The sequence below is a fragment of the Aplidium turbinatum genome, chromosome 2 (genome assembly GCF_918807975.1).
Source record: "Aplidium turbinatum chromosome 2, kaAplTurb1.1, whole genome shotgun sequence".
Taxonomy (NCBI): Eukaryota; Metazoa; Chordata; class Ascidiacea; order Aplousobranchia; family Polyclinidae; genus Aplidium; species Aplidium turbinatum.
The window spans coordinates 29,136,344-29,149,437 of NC_137473.1; positions in this window are offsets into that span (position 1 = coordinate 29,136,344).

The following is a 13,094-nucleotide window of genomic DNA, read 5'->3' on the forward strand; positions in this document are numbered from 1 at the left end:
TAATGGTTTATGATTCACAATAAGCCGACAATGGGCCATTCACAACAGTAGGCCTATAAAGTAGGCTACAAGGTGTAAGATGAAAAGTTCACTGACAGTGCAACCTCTACGACACCACGACAATGCAGTTTGTTAACAATTTTGACTTAGTAAATAATTTTGACAAATCAACAAGTAATCGCCCTAATTATTATAATTAGATTTTTTTTATTTTTTGTGGGATTTTCAGGGATCAATGAGAGCCGCAAGAAGGCTAGCTTGGAGCCGCATGCGGCTCTAAGAGCCGCGGTTGGGAATCACTGATCTAGATATCAGCATACTAGGTTAAAAGTAAAGGGGCTTTAAAAGGGAATTTTGCAATTTTATTGAAAAGTTGTTGCTAAGCAACGGCGAATAAGTTCTAAGACGTTAATCGAAGAAAAATTGTATGCATATTTTTGAAATCAGCATTGAAAACCCATGCAGAAAAGTCACAATATAGAAGAAAACAGAAGAAAGTCCGGGGATTGTGGAGGTCTAGTGTGCAGGGGTACTTTTTGACCTAAGGTTGGACAATTTTAGGGGCGTGGAGCTGTTTTATGGGCCTAGGAAATTGAAGAAACCACCATGTATTATTTAGATGTAGGCCTAGTGTGGTCTATTTGCATATAGTCTAACTCGTTCTGAAGACAAGTTCCATTTTTTGGAGAAAAAAAACAAAAAACAACCACTTTCCTTGATGATCTGCCCAAAATTCTTTTGAACGGCCTTGCAATCCAACGTACAACTAATTCAAATTAATCCAAGCTGCAATCTAAGCACACAGTTTGAAAACAAATACATTTATTGCATGATTAAGTTACATGAAAGCTCGGTAATAGTACGAGCGTTATATGCAGGCTATACTGGTGTTGCACAGCACATTTGCCTTCAAAGCAATTAACCTCATGTTTTCTCTAATATTTAACTTAAATCTAATGCAATAGGATCTTGTCCTCGTCGTAACCCTCCTGGAAACGGCAGATACGCAAACTACCAACCAAGATGGTTTGCTGGTGATGTTGCAATAGCAGTCTGCGCGGAGGGTTTCAACCTTGTCGGAGAATCGCGATCCACTTGCCAAATGGATGGAACCTGGCAGTATGAAAATCCTAGTTGTCGACGTAAGGCAATGCTTATATCTTTTGTGCTCATTATTATCATTCAATTTTTTTTCAAGAAGTTACATTTAATTATGCCGATGCGCCCGAGGGCACACAATTACTGATGAGTGATGATATTAATGTAGTGTCGTATAATGTTGTCATTTTTATGCAACAAAACAATATGCAAGATTAAGCATTTTGTGATTTACATACCACAGGAAACAAGTTATATACGCTTTTAGCAGAAATTGAAACACCCCGAGACTTTGTAAAACAAGATTAATGCAGTATACTTTATCATAAAGCCAAATGTATAGCTGCTATAGCAAGAAGCAAATCAATATTACTTTAAATAGTGCGTAGGCCTATAGCAGGCTACATGAATAATGACATTTTGTTTTTGGTAAGTTATATAACACATTTCTATTGCTCATTCTATATGAGGTTTTTATCGCATAAGATAAAAAACACTCAATTAGCTCAGGCCAGTAAAGTTCGACCTCTTTCAGCATAATCAAACATACTTTAAGTAAGAAAAAAGCTTCTAGGACAATAGTAATGGGAATTTAAATTATTCTATCTGCATTCTACACTATTGCAAAGTGCTAAAAACTTTTTATTTCTCAATCGTTTTGAAAGCATATAAACAACCAACGAAACAAAAGTCATGTTTTTGCATCGTTACACGTTTGGCAACTTTGAATCTTGTTTTATCGAAATGATCATTCACTGCGCTAATAATTTACAGGCGCGGAAGCATCTCTTGGTTCATGCCAAAACCAATGCAACATGGTGGACGTTGGAGGGTGCACTTGTGATGCCATGTGCTTGAAATACAATGACTGCTGCAGTGATTATAAAACTTACTGCAGAATGAATGACCAACATTCATGTAAGTAAAAAATAGATCACTTTTTGTATAAAATAGAGTTTGGTAAAGACATCGACAGAAAGCGCAACACGCTTATGCTACAAACAGCTTTACATTTCATGCAGGAGAAATGTTTACTTTTGATTAGCCTATGCTGTAGACTAGCTTATGTATGGGCGCATTATTGCTTCATAACAAATTTCCAAAGCTTCATACTTGACAACGTTCAGTTTTACCGTATGTTATGGGTACTTTGTAAACATTATTTCTGTAGCTCAGTTTATAAAACAATTCAAATCTTCAACGCTTATTACATTCTTTAATGATATTTTTGCAGATACAAAATAGAAGAATTGTGAAACATCTCGGGACACTTGCGTTACGATTATTGCTCTGTTGTGTCTTTGATTCTTCATGAGTTATTACGTTTTTTACAGCACAAACACGAGTAAGAATAATAAAACGTAGTTTAAGTACAGTCTCATGGTATGTCAAGTTAAAGTATTTTGTTGCGATTTCTGCAATCGTAGTAGGTCAAAAGAAAACCTACGTATTGTGAAGTAAAAATCAAGAGCCGGCATTGGTAAAAACTTGACAAAAAGTTCATAAAATTTTGCTAGGCCTCGATAAACCGTTTTTACTATCGTGTAAATATGTTAACCTCTGTCACAAGATGTATCTGAGTTTCTTTTATACGATGATTGATGATATTTAAACTACCGGCAATATTTGCATTCAATAAAGCAAGTCAGGCGCCTATTACTTGATCTATCTCCTATTCACCAGTGCTCAAATAACAAAACAAGGGAGTGCGAGTAAAAACGCAAATAATTATTATCATTGACAACATCTTGTAATAGTTGATTTTATGGATGCTAGATGAGTGTTCTATGCCATACAAAACTTTACAATAACAATGAAAACATGAAAGAGTGTACGAAGTCCTTTCGACCACCGGCGTCCACATAACGTCACGGGCAGCTTTGCCCAGCGCCGCATTAAGATTTAGGTGGACCTGAGGCTATATGGTAGTTAATGGTCTATACTGCACCAACCACATTTCAAATGTAATAGCAAAACTATTTTTCCGTCTCCATCTGAAATTTAAGTTAACCTAAACGCAATACCTATCGATTTGGAAATACTATTGTCTAAACTAAACAATAAATTTGTGCTGTCAGTACGGTTCTTGACCACAATTGTCAATCACAAAGCCAATCAATACAGTATACTATGCATTGCACGCTGCCTCACGGACACTTTAGGGCTTAGACCATGGCTTACGTAATACAGGCCTTGCCATCGTGCGAGCTGGAGTCCAAGCTGGAGGCGAACAAAAACTCATGTCTATAACTTGCTAAACACACTTTTCAAGGCTTGTTTGCCCATTTTGTTAAATCCTGCTCGATTGATACCATATCAGTAAATAATAATCTTTTTTTTTTAATTATTGATAAGTTATATGCATTCTACGTTTGATTTACAATGAATGACACATTTAAATAAAGCACATAGTGGAATAAAAGGTGTTAAATGAAAAGGTACAAATGCACACAAGAAAACAATATTTCTTGTTAAGCATAATCTGCTATTATTAACGTTGATTTAACGTCAGTAACGCAAATACAAGCACAACACAAAAGCACAATGAAAGACAATATGTATGGGTCATTCTATTATAATACAGTCGAAATTTTGTAACCCATCCTCTCAGAATTTCTTCATTTTTTTTAATATGTTAGAGCTATTAGGAAAAGATGAAGATTGGCATTTGTACTGTCAAAATCCATCAAGCGGTTTTTAAAATATTAACGAGTATATTTTTGCCACTAAAGGCGCTGTTTTCATATCACAAAAACAAAAATAGCTTAGAATTCGTATTTTTTATGATACAAAAATAATAAAAATATGTATTCTTATAGTTTTTGGGGCAAGGAATTGAAATATGTTATTACATTTGTGAAAAGAGCAAAGAAAAACACTTTTTTCATTGTACAAAAGCTTTGGGCCACTCCATTTCAATGCCCCATATCTCAAATCTGCAAAAAGATTTTCCCCCCAACTAATGCATGCTAAACTGTCACGAAAAGCTATCTGCTTCATGTAGAAAAGTATGATAAATACATTTTGTTGCAAGCTTCTGCAATTGACATGAAATTTTCATTGCTACAGTATATTCATAATGTTTTCAATCAATAGACTTGAAGTGTCATACAATTAAGGCACTAATGATGCTCTGCAGTAGTAGAGCGAAATGCATATGCCATAAATAGGGCACTGCTGATTATTGATTTTTTAATAAAAAATACATGATCACACAGCATATGCATCATGATGTCATGGTAAATGTTCAATTTGATTGGTGACAGATTTTGATTTAAAAGACTTTCATTAAGTGCATCAAGTGCACCTTCGTTGTCTGTAATTGCAAATTCTGATCTGTCAGCTTCAAATGTACTTGAAGATTAGCATGCATCATCACACTCATCCGTGTAAGACGGTTTGTCCTTGGCTAGAATATCAAGCTCTTTTTTTGCTTGTCTTTGGCAAGTGATGCATAATTTCAATCCGGGTCACTGTGATCCGGGTGTAATTGCATTGTGGGTTTTTATCAAACTTCTTGACATGAGTATTTAATGTAATTGATTGGCGTGCTTTGGGAAGCTTAACTCCATAATGGAGTTGTAAGAGATTGCAGCATCTCGTTTGTCTCTTTTCACATCGCGCAATATGTATAGGCATATCTTTGCACTTAGTCGTACATGCAATCTTCCACTTTGACTCCCGCTCTCCATTATGCAGTTCTAGTTCATTTCATTTCAACTGTGCAATGGGTAACAATTCTTGTCGTTTGGTATACCACGTTTTATGACATTCATCAGACTCCTTTGATTTTCTAATAAAGCACTTCTCCAGATCCATAACTTTGACACATAAATTGTAGCAATAATGTTGTGTATTGTACAGTATGTTCTACAATAAGTTATTTGCCTATTTAATTCCTAAAAGTCATGATGGTAACACATAATACATTGAGGACTCTGAAAGCATTGATCACTATCATATACAGCAGTAGTCACAGTCTCATTAACGACCAGAATTAAAGCAAATAGCCTTGCCATTTTGTTGTTGATGATTTAGCTAGCTTTCTGTATTTCTTATTAGGAAGTGGCTATTTTTCCACACTTAATGCCATTGTTACAATTAGGTGTTGCCAGAGTTAGGATTAAAGTTAGGAAGGTTTAACCTTTTGCGGTCCAATGTTTTTTCCGGTTTTGGTCCGTACAGGTCCAATTTTTTTTTTTTGCTTTTTCCGATAGATTTCAGTATGCCTATTGCAGATTTAAACTTTTTTCCAAGAAAAAATGAAAAAAAAACACCTTTTTGTCCATCAAAATTTGCCTCAGTTTAGCAGAAAAACAGGTTTTTTCTCGTTATAACGCATGCTTGACACACTCTTTACAAGATAAATGTGAATCCTCTTGACATTGCCTCGCTCATATTTACATAAAAACATGTAGTAGATGCATACATCAATGTTTTTTTTTAATGTAACAATAATGAACGGTGCAATAAAAGGCACACAAAAACACCACAAAACAGTAATTTTCAACAAAATGTTTAGGGTTTGTAATTTTCCAGCGTGTGATACTTTTCGAAGCATTCTCCTGGGTGGAGACCAGGTTTTCTTGTGCAAGTTTTACAGAAAAATAGCGTTGTTTTTCTGCTTTCTTTGGTTGAGCAAACCATGCAGATTCTGTTATGTCCACGTGGCCGTTTGGATACGAAATGTGGCCTTTTGTTCAGTCGTTCGCTTGCATCGCTGGTACTTGGTCTTCCTCGGTGTGGATTGCGTCGGATATCTCCAACAAGCTGCACAATCAGTTTTTTCCTGAATTGCAGATGTCTTGCTCTGGAAAGACCATTCACCTCTTTGTAGAGCAAATACGAATTCACAATACACACCTCTACAAGCCAAAAGAAAAGCTTCCTCCACCACCTTAGAGTTTTTCGGGTGAAAGAATATGAAGAACAATAATGATCTGAACGATCAACAGCACCCATGTTGGAGGTGTAATCACTGATGACTACAGGATTTTGCACATCTTCTTCTCTACCTTTTACCCATCTGTGATGCAGAGAGGTATCTGCATTATGCCATGTACTTAGCATGAGAATCAGTCGTCTGTCCTGCCAAGCCAAACTCATCATATCATCTTGATGCCTGTAAACTTTTATGTCACCGTTCCTCAGACGTAATCTCTTTATTTCTTCAGGCAATCCAACTCTGTTTTTTTGAATTGTCCCTGTGAGATGAACCTGTCGCTCTTGTAGCTGTACAGCTGAGTAGCTGTGCAGCTGAGTGTAGCTGTGCAGCTGAGGTGATCGTACATGCAACATCCAATGAATCTGCAGAAATCTTCTTCGCGAGAAAACATCAAGAAAAAAAGCACAGTATTCTGTCCACTCTCTAATAAAGTAGTCTTTTACATTACTTTTTTCTGTCAAGGCCATTTTTAATACCACTCCAAGATAAGCTTTCAGCTCTGTCAAGGACACATCTTTTCAGTTATTCCAAACTGAACAGTTACTGAAAACTTTTCCTCTCAAACGAATTGTTGCATATGCATTAGTTGCTGTGACCATTTGCATGAGCAATTCATCTGTCATAAAGCTCTGGAAGAATTCTAACTCTGTCTCTGGTGCTGATGGCAAAGTTGCTCCAACACTTTGAGCCGTGAAAGGACAGTGAGGCAGATCTCCATCATTAGGAAGCCATGCTCTCCATCCATTACTAGTCGTTCCACCACGGTCAAGAGATACCGGTATATTTACATCATCAACATCCATGTCAGAATCAGAAAGGTCTTCCTCATCGTCACTAATTTCTAAATCTGTATCGTTGAAATCGCTTTCTTCTCCATCATTCGAATCTGAGTATTCAGAAAGCATTTCCACAACATCATCAGCATAGTAGCCTCGCTGAGTCATTTTAGGCCTACTGGTGGCTAGCCAAACAGCAATAAACAAACGTTGTTAGTAGAGTGTAATTACTCTAATCTAAAATCGATAAAAAATCTTTTTTCGCAAAACAAACACCCCACTGACGTATTTGGACCTTGTTGAGCAGTGATATGTAGACATCATCCCAGGAATGGCGTTGGACCATATTACATAATTTTATTTTGCATCCCAGGGAAGTTCTTGGACCGCAAAAGGTTAAGGTAGGGTTTAGAGTTAGGAATAAGAATAGGGTTTTAATCTTTGCCCAGCACTAAAAAAAATTTCCAAACTACAAGTTTTTGTTTTCAACAGCTTTAATCTTTTCTCAAATTTGGGCAGAATTCCTTATCTGGCAACACTATTGAGGCTATTATTATACCATTGTGTAAATATAACCACAACCTTCTTAATAACTGAATAACTATTACTAAATTGATTTAACAAATTTAGTCAAGTTTCACTAGTCATTCCATTCATTGTATGAAAAAAATGATAAATTCTTGCAATGAACAATAGACATTCATACCAAGTAACCAACTGCAAAAGTTTACAAGACTACACATTTATCATATCTTTAGCAAGAAGCAAGTAATAATTGCAATTCATCACACATTTACGCCCCATTATGAATTAATTTTTATTAAGTTACCTAAATATAACATGCGAGTAGTTAATTACAGTACCGTATATGATTTTATTCAACCATAGGTTTACCTTTTAGGTTCCTTATAGCCTATTAACCTATTCCTGATCAGTAACATATAAAAAAACTAAAGTTTTAATCTCTTGCTTTGACCTAGCCCTGCGCAAAGATACTCTCTTGGTAAAATTTTCTGTCAAAAACAAACATGCAGAATAACTTCTACTCTGTAATTTGTTTATTAAAATTTTTATCAATTCTTGATTGCTGAGAACCTGGCTGTATCTATAGTAGGGAAGTCCTCTTTGATATTTTGGCTGTTCAAAGTACAGCTACATCTATCTAGCAACTTAATGATTGTGAGAAATCTAATGTACAACAGTTAGTGACTATTCACCAGCTACAACATTAGCTTATAACATTACCAACATTAAGAACTTGTATTAGTAGACTATACTTTGCTGCTGTCAAAATTCACATCTTCTTGCTTGCAGCATAGATAGATTCCTGTTTTCCCAATCATTATCTTCACAAAGACCGATTCAACATGTGGCATGGTTGTTAAAAACTCGAACAAATGGCTACTTTAATACACGTTTGTACAAATTATGCTTCTAAAAGTTACACATACAGTAATAAATAAAAAAAAATTGTTCAAAATAAAATCAAATCAACACTACATTGCTATTTCATAACCAAAATAAGAAAAACGCCCCCTTCTAGTTAGTTGGCTACTTTCGTAAAATATTTTCTGAATCAATCGTTGTGACGATACATGCGAGAAATACTACGAGATCGCGGAGGAGCAATTTTTTTCTTTCTCTTTATTATCTTATCGAATCTGAGAGAACTCTTTACTGCAAACAGTGCAAAAACAAGGTTCGCCTCCAGCTTGGACTCCAGCTCGCACGATGGCAAGGCCTGTATTACGTAAGCCATGGCTTAGACCTTAGACTAATGATTTTCAACCAGTGTTCCATGAAAGATCGTCAAGTGTTTCACAAAAATTGATTCAAAATCACAAAAGCTTCACTTTTTTCTTTCTACACTTCTTGCCCAAATATCAACTTTGTGCTGATCCAAAAAGGCCGAGATATCGCACTGAGAAAAACTGAGTGAATAAATCGCTGTTGTAATGTTTATTTTATTCTATTAGGTATTATAAAATTCTTTTGATGTTCCGCAAGACTATTTTAATGCATAAAGTGTTCCGTGGCGTAGTAGCTGTTTGCACCAGTTCCACAATACTGTGGTCATGTCTGTGACTAGTACCACACACTGACTTCAACATCATTCGTCATAGCACGTGACCAAGCAACTGTGTTCCGAAAGCTAGTGCAAATCGCTACTACCAGAGCAAAGTTGGCGTCGCAGCATGAAGCTGAAACATGTCGTTGGTATCTACTTTATGAAGTAAACAATGATCATGCTGCTAAAAGCAAAACTCAATCTATGGCAATAAATTTTTTTGTTTGCAGCTTTTTTTAAATATTATAGGCTACTTCTTGTTTTCCGTATTGCAATCTAAAAATTTACCAGAAAATAGAAGTGTTTGTTATTTGTCAGTTTTTGTGAAAGTCACCATTTCAATTTCGATTAGAACTTAAGTGAAGTAAAATTAAAGAAAATCCAGCAAACCTCAAAATCTGGCAACACTGAAGAAGGGGTCAGCCAGTTATAAATCGAGGAGTTGGAGTCGTATATTTTTTGCCCGCCTCTACAGCCTTGGAAAATTTACGTGTTTTTTTCGATTTTGGGAGAGGTATAGCCTACTTTGATAGATATGCAAGTGTTCCGGAGGCTCATTTGGAGGCTCATTTAAATCCTGTCCGGATGGCTGTAACTTAAATTTTGCATTCTACTGTGGTGGTTTATGTAAAAATCTAATTTTAATTCTAGTTTGGTAGAAAAAACAAAAATAAAAAATAAACAAGTTGGTGATCATTTTAAGTCTGCCAGACATGATCGGGAGACTTTTTTGACAAGCTCTCTGAAACGCAGCATGTGTCTTTCGACAGCCTTGAGGGACGCTCCAACAAGTAAAAGGCAGGCAAATATTTATTTGCACGTATTTAGTGCACAGCTGCAATTGTTTCCACTGTAGTCAATTTATTCTGTGGCTAAGGACATACTTTCGCCCAACTGGAACTTTTGACGGCAATGTTGGACGTGTGTTCTCGCGACCCCGTAGCAACCTTTTCATGACCCGGTGTTTGGGAAGCCCAGGTCTAGTTCAACGATTTTTCAAAAGCTTCAACCTTATTCCCCAATCAGGCTACGTAGCACTTCGTTAGCTAAAGAGCATCAATGGTCTAAAACACATGGTATAACTCAGTATTCATAAGCTCTGCAACCAGCTCAGCGGCAAAGGGTTGTCGCTTTCGTCTCATAGTGCTGCTAGATCTGAGATCGATTCCCGGTCGATTCCTTGTACCAAAAGTTTCCATACGTACAGAAAATACCGAACCCTTCAAAAACGGTACCGATTGTAAATTTGTGGGCTATTCTTTCTTCCATCACGCAATTGGGATGTCGGGTAATGATGTGGTGACATCGTAAGTTTGATGCGAAATTAAACATGAGTCATGTCGCTAAAAGACCATAACAGTTGCAGAGCGACTATAAATACAACCGTAACCAACCATATTATCATTTGTCATTGTACATGACGAGGGAACTGTATCCCGAAAGTCAATGCAATCCGCTACTACGACAGAGAACCTGCAGCATCAGGCTAACCAGGTCGTTTGCATCTACATTTGTAAAGTAAATAACGATTATGCTAAAAAAAAAACGAATCACAATCTATTGCATTATTATTATTGTCATCAGCTCTGCAAAAGTGAAAGTTGTTTTTACAAAATTTGCTTTTGATTGAAAATCATGACCATGCAATCAACATTAATTGACAATTTTACATTAAAGTTCTAGCCTTGCTCCATGATTTCAACTTCCAATAACAACAGGCCCAACTCAAAGTAATTGGAAAGAGCTACGCCTACATCACTGCCTCAAGCATGTAAAGTTTGACGAATGTTCGGTTGAAATACTTCCATGCTAAGTCATTCAAGCAAACAGCTAATAGCAAAAACAATGATTTGTATCGTCATCATTCTTACAATTTAAAAATAAAACATTCAAATTTAAGTTATCAATCCTAAAAACCTATTAGATTGTTTGGTTTTCCATGTTTGCCTTAAAACATCTAGCCTACTGATATCGATAATGCAGTAGAGTATAATTGACCAAGAAACCCTACGCTGGGGTTTCCCAAACTTTTTTTGCCATAGACCCCTATGTGTGAATTTGTTTCTTTTTCCGGAACCCAATCATGTTTTACGTTATTTTTTTTGCCCAGCTAGCTTGAAAAGATGATCTAAACTAAAGCAAAAGACAAATAACACTTAAAGGCATAGTAAATGAAATTGTCAAATGGGAATTAAGCATTAAAATGCGTAAACTGAACATTCAAGAATACATTTCAAAAAGAATTACCGAAAAAAATCGTTTTCAATAGCACTGGCAAGGCCCAAAGTTCAATGTTTCATTTATTTTTTATTTTTTTTCAAAATGACCAAAAAGTGTTAACACTGCTCGAGAATACGTCACTATCGACAGCAATAACAAAAGCCACATTACCACTTCTGATGCTTCAACATCAGATCTGATGTTTTGAGCAAACTGTCTGATGTTTTGATGTTGAAATCTGCTGTTTTGATGTACATACATACATAGCCTACAGTTAAATCGCCCGCAGTAACAACTATTGCGCGATCAACTGATTGCTCGCCTATAGTGACGTAGACTGTACAGTCGCACGCTTCGCTGCTCACTCCAATTCTCGTTTTGAAAGCTCTGACAAAAGCGGGCGCGGAATGCTGATCAGACCGCAATGTGGCAAAATTTTATTGAAAATTGTTTTATGGTAGCATGTTAAACACAAAGAACGCGGAAAATCGCCAAGACAGGTTTTTCCTTTACTATCCCTTTAAGGAAAGCATTTAAACATGATTTTCACTTTCGGTTTACAAATTTTAAGAAAAGCATCCCAGACAGCCATTTTATCTGGTCTAGGTCTGGTAAAGATCTGGACCAGATAAAGTGGTTGTCTGGGATTGAACCACACTTATTAACCCTATCTGTAGCGACGCGGAGTTTTATGACCACGCTCCACTCTGGTAGTGAAGTATTTCACAGAAGAAACTATGCTAGAAATGTGAAATTTCTAGACTATTAGTTTTTTTTCTTTTTGAATTTTCTAAACCTACACTGGTAATTTTTCTACCTTCCTGCCCTTCACAATAAACGCCCCAAAATGCCTTATATTTATGAGCAAAAGTAATTTTTTGTTTCGTTTAGCATGTTTATGTTATAATTTAAAAATTTCAATTTTGAAGCTATTTTTTGGAAAGTATAGAATAAAAACCGACTTTCTGAAGTTTTTTCATCTCAAACAATTTATTTCAATAAATTGGTTGGGTAAAAATTTAATTTCTATGTGCACAATACACAACACATGGCTATTATCTTGTAAAATATTTTGGCTCTGTGATTTTCATAGCTCCCGTTATTAGCGATTAATTAGCACGGGGCTTAGATAGCCTGTGACGTGCTTTTCGTGTACGAAAACAGCTCGTATTAAGATAGGGTTAACAAACTGACAACACCGAGTGAAGGGATGAGGTTGCATCTTATCGCAAAATTTATCCATCCTCTAATCTAAACTATTTGTGACAGACAAACTCGTAAATCACGTAAGTCCACGGTAAGTGTGGGCCTATACTTTGGAATTTGCTTAATCTACTGTACAGCAACATTGTTAATTGCTTTGACAGTGCTATCAAAAACTAAACAAGAAAAATGTAAGAACTGTTTGATTCAAAGTAATTAAGAAAGTGTGATCAAATGCTAATTCGTCCAACTCTTTTTTATCGCGTCCTGACACATTAATTTTACAACAAAGAAAGTGTTTAAAGTCCTGTATCAAAACTCTGGCATATCTTTTATGGAAAGCACGTTTTGAAGTGCCCTGAAAGCAACTGCAAATGTTGCTGATAGTCAAAGAAAATCAATTCTTCTTTTAAGGATTTGTCGACTATGTAGTCACACTCAACAGGAAACATGTTTTTCAGATTATCATTTGTTCTAATTTTCCATATGTCAAATTTCTTTACTAACGCAGTTATTTTGTTTTGACTAAGTAAAAAGTTATTGACTAAAAAGTTTTGACTAAGTAAAAAGTTATGACATCTTTTTCCTGAAATGTCAAGTTCAGTTGGTTCAGAAGGTTAAAATGTCTGTCAGATAATATGCAAGTTTGCAAAATCAACTTTCATCAGCTAATTGCAAAGCACAGCCACATTGTGCGCATGCAAGAAAGCTAAGAGCTTTTTATCATATGGTCACAGATAGAGATGTAAAAAAACGTTTTTTTTTGTTTTAAAAAAAAAACGAG